This window comes from Anas acuta, chromosome 15 (genome assembly GCF_963932015.1).
Source record: "Anas acuta chromosome 15, bAnaAcu1.1, whole genome shotgun sequence".
Lineage (NCBI taxonomy): Eukaryota > Metazoa > Chordata > Aves > Anseriformes > Anatidae > Anas > Anas acuta.
Window position 1 is genome coordinate 16,427,682 of NC_088993.1, and position 13,289 is coordinate 16,440,970.

At 49.1% G+C, this 13,289-nt stretch overlaps 1 long non-coding RNA gene across 1 annotated transcript; it reads right to left on the reverse strand.

Annotated features, from left to right (window-relative positions):
- Positions 1-872: 872 nt before the first annotated feature.
- LOC137864990 (uncharacterized) lies at positions 873-8,058 on the reverse strand. The gene is made up of 3 exons (XR_011101714.1): positions 7,535-8,058; positions 6,841-7,086; positions 873-6,736 (listed from the first exon to the last, which is right to left on the reverse strand). It is a non-coding gene; the product is annotated as an uncharacterized lncRNA (long non-coding RNA).
- Positions 8,059-13,289: the final 5,231 nt, after the last annotated feature.

The window sequence follows — 13,289 nt, forward strand, 5'->3', positions numbered from 1 at the left end:
TAAAAATAAATCTCTCCCATGGCAGGACCCTGCTCTCCATGGGTGCCCTTTTCCTGCTCCAGCTCAGTCCCCTGTCGAGTGCTGGGGACTGAAATCCTACAGGGATGATGGCCTGATCTTGCAACCCTGACATGAAGGAAATTAGTCTCATTAACTTTAATAGAACCCTCAACAGGAGCAAACTGCCCTTACACAATCAAGTCTTCCTCACACAGAAGGAAATGCACACCATCCTTCTGCTTATTGCTTCTCCCAGTTTCACCACTTCATCCTCTGCAAACCCATGGTTTGTTTAAGGGCTCAATTATATTTTAATTACCAATATTCTTCTGTACCAACAGTTCTGTCGTTTCAAGGCCATACTAAAGAATGGATCTCTCGTTTGTTTGCTGCATTTAAATCTGCAAAATCATTTTCTAGGTTCCATGGATGATTGAATTTTGCACTACTGGGACAGGAGAAAAACCAAATCTGAGATACCAGAGGGTTGTTTTGTTGTTGTTGTTGTTTTTTCTTTTTTCTTTTTTTTCTTTTTTCACCTGACTGCAAAACCAGCAGCACGAAACAAGACCACGGGGTGGCAATTAAAGTAATTACCAAAAAATTAGATCCCTCCCCCTTTTTCCCTCACATAATGGCAGGTCATTAAAGTTAATAGTTGGGATCGCATTTGTACATGTCAGCAAAAAGTCATTGCAGCATCTTTCATCTCCGCTACTGCATGCAGCTTTCCTGCCATTCCTTCAGTCTCCGAGGGAGCAGCATGGTATGTCAGCTTCTGGGTTTGGGTTTTCTTCATTTTGCACCTGCTGCTGGGACTCGTCAGCAAAGGCTTTGTGGTGCTAAAACTGGTCTGTTGGGATAGGAAAGCTTTCAAGTCCTCTGAAGATTTCTAGGTCAGGGAGGAATTTTTGTTAGATGTAGCCCCAGAGACGATGCCATCTGGAGCCAGAGGTGGGTATTTGGTGGAGCAAGGGGAAAACCTGAGCTGCCTTTGATGGTGGCATCTCCACCCCGAGGGGGCAGGTTCCATCCCCATGCCGCAGCTGCCATGTGTCGAGCTAGGAGTGCCTCTGCATGGGGATGGATTCAGTCCAGAGCATCTCAACACCTTGACTTCCCACCAGAACAGCACACCTATCCTTGAAAAGGTCCTGTGGGGTTTCACAAAAATGAGAGACCTGCTGTTCACCTACCAATGCATGGCTTTTGGATAATGGATCCAAGCACAGCCCATGGGTACAGCACCTACTGCCTTATATTAATGTAGATAAAGGTCTGTTCTGGGCACAGACAGGTATCTTCACCATAAAAACCGTGTGTATTGCAGTTGGGCTTGTTGAAACAGTCTTTCTCCTGCTCTTCTCTCCAAGGACAAAGTTTGCCTGTCTTCTCAGCTGGCATTTGTGCCTCTTCAGAGCAGGGAGGAAGATAGAGGCAAGAGGGAATGATAATAAGTAACAAAGAAAAACTAATACATGCAGTGAACATGCAGAAAGATTACCAATTTTATAGCATCAAATGATACTAATAAATACGTGGCTCGGGGGAACCTGGCATCACAAGGGAAGTTCCAGGCTCCAAGCCACCAGCTGCTCCATCCGCTCTGGTATCAGAGCACGACCCGAACAAACAGGATCTCTATTTTACATCTGATCCCGGAGAGATGGATAGTGTCTGTGTTTGCTGAACTCTTCAGCGGGCCTCTCCCGACGGCTGAGCATGCCAGAGGCTGTTGAATGATGCGGGCTTGATGTGATCCTAGGAGAAAATTTCATTTCCCCATTTTTACGCTGGAAGGTCTCTGAACTATCCCAGCTGTTCGGGAGCAGTGAGGGTCTTTGGGAATGATGCACCTCAGCCACGCTGCTTTTCCTCCCCACAGATCAAAACTAGCAGTGACAGGACAGTGTGAGGCGTTCCTGAAGGAGAAGGGAAGAGGATCCTGCTACGGTGCTTTTGGGGAGAAATGTGCTGAGATGTGTGCTGGGGGCTGGAGCTGCTGTCCCCCTCCCACCTCCCTTGTGCCAAGGCTGTGCTTCCCAACGTTTCTCACTTCCCAGCATGGATTTGGGGAGCCTCTTTGCAGGTATGGACCCTTTCCTTCACCAGGGAAACAGTCTCATGGTTTCACCAGCATCCTTGTCTTCACCTGGCTTCGCCCCCTGTTCCAAGCCCCAGAAAGGATGATGGTTTGGAGCCCAACCTGACTGGTTGGGGGTAGTCATCACAGAGGGTCACTGAACCCCCCCCAGGCTGCTGAAAAGCTTCGCTTGCACCCACCCAGAGAGGGGCAGGGGACCAAATCTCGATTTGTCTTTTATCTCCTCTTCACACCTTGCCGAACGGAGCATGTCTTTCACGGCCAGGACTGCTGTGGAGCTTCCAGCCTTCTGCAAGTCTGTCTTGTGGCTTCCAGTGGCCCTAAAAATTGCAATTAATATGTGCTGGAAATTCCCTAGCCTTGCCCATGCTCTCCCTGTGCAAGTCGCAGTACCTCCCATATCATTAGTCCTCCTTCGGCAAACTGCTATTGTGCATTTGATACTTTTATCTTTTAACAGTTTTCCTTTACATTTTTCATCTGCTAAATTGCATTTTTGTGGGCTTCTCTCTCTCTCTTTATTTTAGTTTATGTTATTTCTTTCCCCGGTGTAACCGTACTCTTAGGAAGATTTTAATTACCTTCCTTTAAAGCCAAATGACAAGTAGAGCATGTCATCTGTAGCTAAAGTATCACTTGAAAATGCAAAAGCCCCGGCTTTATCAGGCTTAAAAGCTTTCCTGGAATATGTTCAAAAACTGCTGACTGGGCAAGATTAAACATCGCAATGTTAAGTAAAAGATCTCTGCATGTGGTATTCCTTTATTCCCCCGGGCGATCGAGTTAAACGGCAATGCAGCCTTCAGGCCTTCTTCTAAAATATTATTAGTTTTTTTTTTTCTTCTCCTTTGTGCGATAGGGAGAGGGGTGGGCGCTTTGGGGGTGAGAATCTCAAAACAACCGTACCCAAAAGCAGAGGGGAGCCACAGCCACGCCACCGTCAGAGGAGATCGGGTGTTTCTGGAGCCAAGCAGGGACGACAGAGGGCACCTGAGGAGCATCCCCATGCCACCTGTGCCTGGTGCTCGCCATTCCCAGAGCTCACCACCCCAAGCAATCCCCTCTTGTGAGCCGGGGTGGCCCCACGGTGCAGCAAGGCTCTGATGGGAAGCTGGGGGCCTGGAGGCTTTGGGGCACGGGGGGGCTCTGGATTTATGGTACCAGGTTTTTCCCTCCCTGATGGGGGAGTGAGATGATCCCTCTCTGCTGGCCAAGTGCTTGGAAAGGAGAACTCTGGGATGTGGAGGGAAAACACTTAGGGCTTAAAAGGCACGTTGGACTTCCAGGTCTGTCCAGATTGTCTCTGAAGAAATCCTCCGAGAGCTTGGATTACTCATTTTTAATACGAACAGGAACCACCTGCCTGCAATCACACACATAAACTGTTGGTTACATCTCAATGGAAGAGCAGCTCGAATGCTTTTTACTGTAATGCTTAACCCACTGTGCGTTTTGGAGCTTTTTCTTCTTTTAATTGAAAACACACTTTTCAGCTGTGCGACGTGCTCGCCTTTATCTCCCCCCCCCCCCCGTCTCCCCAAGACGCAGGAACAAATCCAGACCCTTGCAGAGGGCTCTCCTTGGTTTGAGGTCGGGGGGTTTGGGGTGATGAAGGGCATGGCAGGGCTCAGTGTGCCATCACCACACCAGGGTTGAGCTCACCCACAGCTCTGCTGCCCCACAGCCTACGGCCTCTCGGCACAACCACCGACCTCCTTCTCCCCTTTTCCTCCTTCGAGACCCAGACAGGGGTCTTGAAGACGGACTCCCAGAAAGATTTCTATTTTTCTTTCTGCAGATTCATTGAACCCTATTAACTCTCCCCACTAAACACAACTAGGACTTCTACATTTTTACTCTAATTTCTGGACAAACAGGCCACACAATGCTTGTCTCCCATATTTTAACCAGCTGGGAAAATAGAGCTCTCATTTTCGTGCCAAGCATCCAACATTGGGGTGTTTTGTTGTTGTTCCCTTTTTTTTTGTTGTTTTTGTTTTCCCAACCAGGAAAATGCAACAGTTTTTCATCCTTGACCCGTGTGTGTGTAGCTGCGGTGTTTTAGCAGCTAGAATCACCTTTTGTCCTGTGGGGTTTCCATAGGGACTGAGCATTCCCTTCAATAAAGGGCTCCGAGTGAATGTAGCCTTCTCAGGGATATCACACAACCAGGCCTGCAAAAGCCTTTTATTAGGACATTCACCTCTGATGGGATAATTTTACCTATCAGATCACATAATCTCTTCCCCTGATGCTGAGCCAGGAAATGAAAAAAGACCAGTGGGGAGATTTTTGACTCCTGAGCCAGGTTCTGCTGTGATGACAGCCTCGATTACTTGGTCACAGTCTTCTCAAAAGACGAGTACATCGAGCAAAGCCTGAAATTACAATGCTCAACCAGACAATAGGTGGGGCAAGAAAGAGAGCAGCGACCAGACACTTTTAGATCAAATTATCAGCAGATCATGCCATTTAGTCTATTCATAAATACCTTAGCGGGTTAGTTAGCTCGCGGAGTTCACCAGGCTGGAAATTAAGGTATCTTCTGTTGCTCAATTTTTGTCCGCTGTAGTAATGTTTGGTGCAAACACAGGTGATTGAAAAAACACAGAGGTTAAGAGGATTTCGGAAAAGAGGATGCAGATTAGCACACAAGTAAGCTGAAACGTAAGCCTTCCTCTGCTCTGACTTGTTACCGCATATCCTCTTTCGCTGGGTCTAGGAGCAGTAACATAATCACAGCAAAGCGAAGGGCTGCACAGACCGCTGGAAGGTAATTAAAAAATACCTGGTTGCAAGAATAAACTATTGCCAGCCAGAGGAATGGAGCCGGGGTTTCTGCTACACACTTTGGGTACAAATCATCGTCCCCATGAAAACAGAGCTACTGCCATGGGGAGGAGCAGATCCCAGCTGCCCCACAGCAGGATCTGTTTTGCTGCTGTCCCTTCTGAGCAGCCAGAGACCTTCAGCAGGCAGAAGCTGGCAGTGGGGCTGCAGCCCTGCTTCGCTATCTTCCCCCCCCCCCTCGCAGCTTTCAGCAAAATTCAGTCTGAACCTCTGCACTGAAATTTAAGCCGCCTCTTCTCCATCGTGCATGTGGAGAATTGATCGTTCCCTCTCTCTTTTGCAGCAGTTTTTGAAGATTGCTCTCATCTGCTTTTCCAGTTTTCTCTTCCTGAGGCCAAACCATTATCCCTGCACCCTTTCTTTCATCAGTGATTCAGCTGGTGGCCTGCCATAATCTTCAGACTCTTTTGTGAAGGACCACCACCTGTCCAGTTGCTCTGCATCCTTGCCCTTTACCCACAGGTTATTTTTGCAGTACCTCGCACTTGTTCACCTGCAAATCTAGTAAATGTACACTGAGCTAGGGCATCCTGGTGCTTAATCAGAAGATTGAATAGCATCACACCTTGGGCAGGTTCCTTGAGCCCACAGGATCCAGTTTTCTTCTATAGGTGAGGCACAACTGACTTCTTCCCCCAGGTTCCCTGTTTCACACCCACTCTAACATAGAGGGTGGCTTTGCCATGCCAGATAGCAAAGTCTTGTACACCCACGAACAACTGAAATTAAGTCCAATGTAAGTAATCTGCTTCATGCTGGCACTTCTGTCACTGCACCTGAACAATTCGCCTTTTGAAAGATAAAGCATTTCCCTTCCAGAATGTCATTGTTTTGCTGAAAATCAGTGGCTCATACTGAAATGTCACCATTGTTCTTCCAAAATAACTCCTATGCTTGTATAGCATATCAGCTGAAACCTCTGAGCTGCTTGTCAAAACACCGGCTGTGTTCCCTCCAGCCCCTCCAAAAGAGCTGGGTCCTGTGCTTCCATTTTTCACCATAAACACAAATTGGCAATGGTATTTTTAGCAATGTTGTGGCATTCGCATTCTGGTTTCGGGGTTTGTTTGAGTCTGAAGGCGCAGCAGTTGGGAAAAGGTCCCATTAGATGTAAGCAAATGTGCCAGGACGGGGTGGCCAGCCCTCCTTGATATAAGGTTCAGTGCAAAACCTCCAGCGTGGCAAGAGCCACGAGCTGCACATCACGTAGAGCAAAACCCCCAGGCGGGAAGAGCTCGGGCAGCAGAAGGACTAAAGGCTGGGGGAGCAGAAAGAGGAACTATAAAGAACACATCCCCGATGGAAGCCAGCTCATTGACCCCGGGTGAGGTCTGGGTCACCCCCTGAGCTCAGAGGTGTTGCTGCGAACTGACAGGAGTGCCAAGCGGTCAGAGTTGTTGGTTTATAGCTTGTGCGTGGTGGAGGAAAGCCCTCTCCCTCACGGAAAAGCTCCTTTTATAGGAATCTGAGAGGTGGAAGACAGAGACTGTCTTTGTGCTTACTTATTGATGATAATTTCTGGGAATTCCACCTTTCCCTTGCCCTTCAGTGTTTGCCCTACAAGTTCACTATTCATTTATTATGGGGAAGCAAGGCAAGGCAGAGGCATGCAAGTCACCTCCTAGGGTATTTTCTAACCAGAGCAGGAAGTTGCAGCTGGGTTGGTAACAAAGTCATCTTCCCTTTGATTTCCCCCCTGAGTCATTCCCTGCAGCCTCAGCTTGCTGCCGCAGTGCTGATCTGCCGTTTCACCTCCACTGCGAGTCTTCCTCCAGGATATTCCTACATGAAAGAGAAGGAAAACCCACACGGGACATTATTCTCTCAAAGCCAGACAGGGCCATTATGATCATCAAGTCTGACTTCACACGTAATACAGGACATACCTTTCTACACGGAGCTCATAGCTCCTCTGTGAGCCGTAGCAGATCTTTGCAAAAAACTCCTGGGGTTAAAGTCTTCAAGAGATGGAGAATCTACAGCACACCTCCGTAATTCTCTGCTTGCTCCTACTGGTGTCTGTAGCTCGCAATTCCTGGAGAGGGCGAGGATGAAAGGCAGGCACGGATCCTCGCTCCTGCACATCAGGAACGTTTAAATCAGCTGAAGGGTACTGAAGACAGTCTCTGTTCCTGGAAAGATGAGATCAGGCTCATTGAAAAACTGCATATCATTGATCACATGAAACCGGCATTTTGAGCTGTTTGCAAATGAATCATAGAAACCCTCAAAAAAAAAAAAAAAAAAAAAAAAAAAACACTCCTGAACTTCACTATTTGAGACAAGTTTGTAGTGGAAGCAGTGATTTGGAAGGACCAGAATGAAGGAGGGGGGATGTCTATTTGCCATGCTGTTTGGAAAGTGCCACAGCATCTCTCAGCACCACTGTGGTGAACCAGCCCACCTGAACACCCCAGACCCTTAACGCAGCCACAGACCCTCTCTTTCCCTTGTTTCCATCCCCAGAAATTGCCGTCCAGCAGCTCGGGCTGGGGGCAGCATCCCGGTGCAGTGCTGCAGGACGCGTGCACCCACACACCCCCATGAGACCGCATCCCCCTGCAGGGGCCATCACCAAACCTTGGCTTATCGCCTCCTTCCTCTGCAACATCTCAAAGCCGGGCTGGGGATGAGCAACGGGTGCTGAAAGGGTTCGTGGGGGCTGTTTGCTGGTTCCTGGCGGAGGCTGGAACATCTGCACCAGTGACCCAGTAACCAGAGCGGCCACTCTCCCCCACCTCGCCAGCTGGGCCGTGTTATGATCCTGACCGCAAATAAAGACAGCAAGGAAGCAGAGCACGGGCTGTCAGTCCGGCAGATAACCCGGCTGCCATTCCCAGGCAGATTCCCCCGGTATCAGGCCCAAGGGGCAGGTGCCCCCTCTCCCTGGGGGGTCAGAGTTCAGGCTCATTAGCGCAGGCTGAGGGAGAGCTAATCAGGGCGGAAGGGCTGATGTCAGAGCCCCCCTCACCCTGCCCGGTCCCACCAGGGAGGAGTTGCCCTGGGCTCCCACACAGCAGCCTGGCCATTAATTAGTTCCTTGATGAACCAAGTCTCCTTTCAAGTGAAGCAGTCTTTGCAGAAGCTGAAGGATGAGGTAAAAACATGGTGTTCATTCCGGCCAGTGGCAATAACCATGCTTACTTCAGCAGGGTTGTGATTTTAGCCTGGGGAGAAGCCAAACAGCAAAACACTTCCCACCATCCACACAGAGCTGTGTTGTCATCATATAAATGCTGTGGGCTGCTAAGGATGGACCAAGGGCCCCTCCGCTGGAAAAGGTTTCACTGCTTTGAAAATCATTACCGAATGCTGGCATGGTCAAGCAGTCCAGCCCGTAATGGCTTAATCCAAAAAGGGCTGCTAAAATGCACCATTCCAGCTCCGTCCAGCTGGGTCCTTGTGCTGCATTCGTCGCGGTGGTATTGGATGGCAGAGCAAGGCAGGGACACGGAGGGAGGGGGCAGAGCCCAGGCTCCCAGACATCTGCCACACAGACCATACACAGCCAGTTGGGAGCAGCCAAAATCCCAAATCCGTTGCAGTGACAACACTTGGGGAGCCTTGACCCTGCTGTTCCAACATGCTCACTCCTCAGCCCATGCATCTGTTGCAGCCGGGTGGCATGCCCAGTGAGCCTGCAAACACCTCTGCAGTCCTGGGGAACGTGCCCATGCTGGGTCTGTGCACCCTTTCCACCTGTGGCTGGTGAAACACCAAGCAGGCACCTGGGCTGGAGCAGCCCCGAGCCCTCAGAGCATAACCTGGCTGATAAATACGTGCAGAGGGGAAGGGCTGCCCCTGGCCGGCTGCACATGTCCAACTGCGCCCGCACATTCCAGGCTGAATTCAATTTTCTGCTCCTCACCCAGGGCCCTGGAGAGCAGCAGCTGCCTCAGACTGCACCTAAGATGCATATAAATAGAGGCATAATACCTTATTATAAAGGAATGCATGCCTAAGTAGGAGATACAGTTACCTTCTGAGGAGGAAGGGGGAGGAGGCGAAGCGCTGCGCAGAGGAAGGAAAAGCGGGCTGACAGAGATCTAGATTGACTTACAGTAACGAGATGCTGTCGAGATTAAAAATCACATTGACCCCCTCCCTTGCGCCATAGCAAAAGCAGGGGCCAGGCCCTGGCACCCTCCACTGCACGGTGCTGGGGAAGGACTTGGGTCTGCTTCTGAGATGCTGGGGAGTGAAAACAAGACCCTGACCCATCCTCAGGTGCACGGCACAACCACACACAGGCATCCTCTGCAGGATGGCGAGTTCTGGACACTGCTGCCTCCACTCTGCAGTAATTGAGGGAGTAATCTTGGAGTCAAGGATTTAATTTAGGGGCTGGAAATTGCTTTGGGCACAGACCAGCACTTGGGCCATCCGGTGTTTTCCTGGGTACCCCTCCTCGGCAGTGCATCCCACAGCACGTAGTCACCAAATCCCTGCTGTGCACATGGCTTGTGGAGGCCACCAGGCTGAGGACACGTGCCAAGTGGGGACTCTGACCCAGGGTGCCCCACAGCCCTCTGTCTGTGCAATTTTGGGACAATCTTGCCTCTCACTTGCAGCCAGCAATTCCAGGCAGACTTCAGGGCTCTGCCTCCAGACCTGGCAGAAATCCTATGGACATAAACCATCGCCAGCGGGCACCACCCAGACAAGCAGAGTCGAGCCAGAGCCACCCAGCCCTGTGCCCCTTCCAACCCAGAAGATTTTGGGGACCCCTTGGTTCTTCCTCGAGGGCTGGGCTGCTACCACCCCGCTGCTGGCTCAGCCCACGTCGTGCCCCGGCACACCGCACGCATGGCTGAACCAAATGGGACCTGCACGCAGCTCAGCTTGCCAGCGCTCCGGCTTTGATCTTCCCAGCCCGGGATGTGATGTAACACCTGCAGAATTATACAGTAATGAGTGAAAATAAAGTTTCTGGCAAATAAAAGGCACCAAAAACAGGGCCTGGGAACCCGTCCGACAGCCCCGGCTCAGCACAGTGCCCTGCGCGGCTCAGGTTTGGGGAGCTGGTTGGCAGAGGGATTTTTAAGGGGTTTTGTTTGTTTTTCCAGGCCAGACCTGTTGCATTGACTTTGCACTTGTGCTCGCCCAAGCACCAGGCCCCCTCAGGGGGGCGAGGAGGAGGACGGGGCAGCCCCCACGGCTGTGCCCCCTGCTCGCGGCCCTGGCTGGACCCTGGGCACGGCCTCGCTCCTCTGGCCAACGTCTGAGGTTTCCTAGCAATGTTATGTGCTACCTCAGACCAAAGAAAACACATTAGGAGAGCATCCACTTTAGAACAAGGACACAAACCGGTGCCAGAAACCATGGAAACCCCAGAGAAAACAACTGAAATCCGTGTTTATTCGCGGCTCCCGGTAGCTGCAGAAGTCCCGTTCCCACATGAAAGCGGCCATCGGCGGCCACCGAGCGGCCTGGCAGCCCGTCCGACTGCGGCCTGCCCCCGGCCTGCTGCTCCCCACAGCCGGGGGGATGTAAAGCTCCGTGTTCGTTAGTTAATGCTGGCAGAGTGCTCGGTGGATGAAGCTAGAAAGCCTCATACAAAGGTTAAGCGTCCGTCTTCTAGAGAGATTACTCTGCAAATTCAGGTGTCGGCAGCTTTGGGTTACATGAAGCTGACCCAAAGGAATGACCCGGCTGTGAGGGAAGAGTAGGATCTGGTTCAGTTTGATCCGTAGGATTTACCCTGGGATAAAACAGTGATTGGAAACTCACCCCAGACCTTTACCAACTGTGTCAGGGAAGTAAAACAAATTTCCAGCTTGAACCCTGCCAGAGCAGTGGGCCCTTATTCCCTTGTACCAACTCTGGATTAAACCAGGCCCTCCAGCCCAAATATTTCTATATCCCTGGCAGGGGATCAAGATATCTGTAAGCAGAGACATGCAAATTTCCACGACTGAAGACGTGGCCCCAGCTGACGGAAGCAAAGGTTCTGAATCTGGTGTGTCTTTGGGCTTTGGGAGAAGGCTTTCAGGGCAAGGAGCTGGTTTTCACGTTAAGAATCCTTCCATTTCTGATGATTTGTGACAAGCATAATCCCATACTAATTAGATTTCGGTGCATGTGTTGAAAGCACTGTGCACATTTAGATCGGTTGGGGTTTATGGAGGCTCTTGCTTGTTCTGCACAATTGTTTCAAAATTAATCTTTGGAAGCCTGTAAGCTCAGACCAGATAGGGCAGCCAGAAATCCAACCAAAAAAAATCACTTTTTGTTTTCTAATTCTCCTGATCTAGTTGGGTAGTAGGCAGGTTACAATTTCTGACATTACGCTACCGCTCAAAAATGTCCCAAGCTGTCTGCTTTCATTGCATCAATGATATCAGCTGTGTTGACCTGCTCTTAGAGAGTTTTAATTCTGTTTGCTCTTGGCTAAACTCCATTCCTAATCCTATTTTCACCCATTTCTATCCAATTTAATACAGCTTCTGTAAGTCAAAATTAATTACTCCGTGTGCTCTCCCAGCCTTGCGGTCTAAAGGAATAATAGAGAAATCCTTCCTCATCGTTAACGGCACCTCAAGGCTGCTCTTATCCCAGGGAGCTGTAAGAGGGAGTGGGAGTTGCTTAAGAAAACCATAACACTTTGCTCCTTTTTGCAATTAGTATTTCATCATCACCGCTATCACCTCGGTCAGTCTCCGCATACCCATTTGTGCATTTTTAGATGTGATACCTGAAGAAGAACGCTGATCTCCTGGGGCAAAGAAACAAATCAGCACCTCCAGGTCACCTTCTCCCTTTTCCTTCACCTACTCAGAAATATTTCATTTGCCTTTCATTTCCAGTATTAATTACTCCTTCCGTCCAACCTTTGCCAATGGGGTTCCCAAGGGGAGGAAGGATGGTTGTCTGGTCACACGCGTCTCACGTTTCGTTAGCCAGGCCTCCTGGTTTATGACTTACCCACCTAGACATTGGGTTTGTTCTTTAGAGCAATGCCACAAATTTCAATTAACTGAGATTCCTAAAGTATCCAGAAGATGTAAAGAAGAATTCCTACTAAACCCTAGAATAATTATTTTATCCCTGGTCTACAGGCACCTAGGCATCCTACATCCAGGAGGGATATTTGTTCCTAGGTTTTGTTTGTAATTGTTTTACATCCTTCTCTTCCTTCTACCTCTAAATATAGATACAGCAACCACTCACTACGCAACTGAGAGGCACAAGAGCTACCTGGCTGCTTATGCCTGAATGACAAATCTGCCAAACCACCCCAGCACCAGGCACCTTATATAAGAGCAATCTGTCAATTAATATAATGTAATAAAGAGACTATATATGTGAATGTCTTTTCTCCTTCATACAAACCACAGGAAGGTTTTTTCATTACCCACACGGGAGATTGGAGTAAGCACAGCGCCTGTCACTGCAATTACAACAGGTGGGTAAAGTGAAGCCATGTTAACCAGCTCACAGTGCTATGACACAGCATTAGCCTTACATGAGATTTTTGTCCATCTCTTGGCTGGGATGGGGGTAGAAGTGATATTTTGGGACATTGCTGGGACTCCAGGAAGGCACCACTTGGGGACATCGGGGGCTCCATGTGCCTCCAGAGGAGAAAGCTTTGCTCATGAGCTCTCTAGTCCAGAATGGGAAAATCAATGGACATTAAAGTAATAAGCCTATGAAAAAGAAATGAAATGTTTGTGTCTCTGTAACTGTGCACACCCAGCAACCAGTCTGGCCCAAGCTGTTCCCAGTGTTGCTGCATTTCAGAGCTAATTGCCCTCGTTGGAAAGAGGACAGCACAAAGCTCTAGAAGGAAACTTCAAGTGCAGTGTGGCCAGCTTCTCTGCCAAGATGCAGAGGGGAAATTTCCTCCCTAGTATTCAGTAAATTGTGTGCAGAGGGTAGTCAGAGTCCTCCAGTAAAAATCAAATGGCTTTTCCTGGGAAGCAGAACGAACCACAAGTATCAACTCAGTGACATCAGTGAGAGTGATACAGGGTTAAAAATATCTAGCCAATAAAAAGTTTGTTTTTTCTATGTCAGACAATAAAATAAACCCATGATATAATAAAGCAAAGAGTTTGCTTTCATACACTATTAAACCATTCATGCTGGCCCATGCTCTGTACTAAAGGGTAAAATCCAGTTATAGGCAAAGTTACTGTTAATGTAAAACTCTGCCTCATTACATAGACCTAAGAGCGGATGCAGTTTTGCCATGTTCAGTTCTAAAAGATGTCACTGCAATGCTCTTATGTCCCCGAAGCATGGTTCACTTGGCATCTGGGGAAATATTTACTTGACTTCTTTCTTATTCTTTTTTAATGTATGTGCTAAACCTTCACTAGAGGATTTTGTG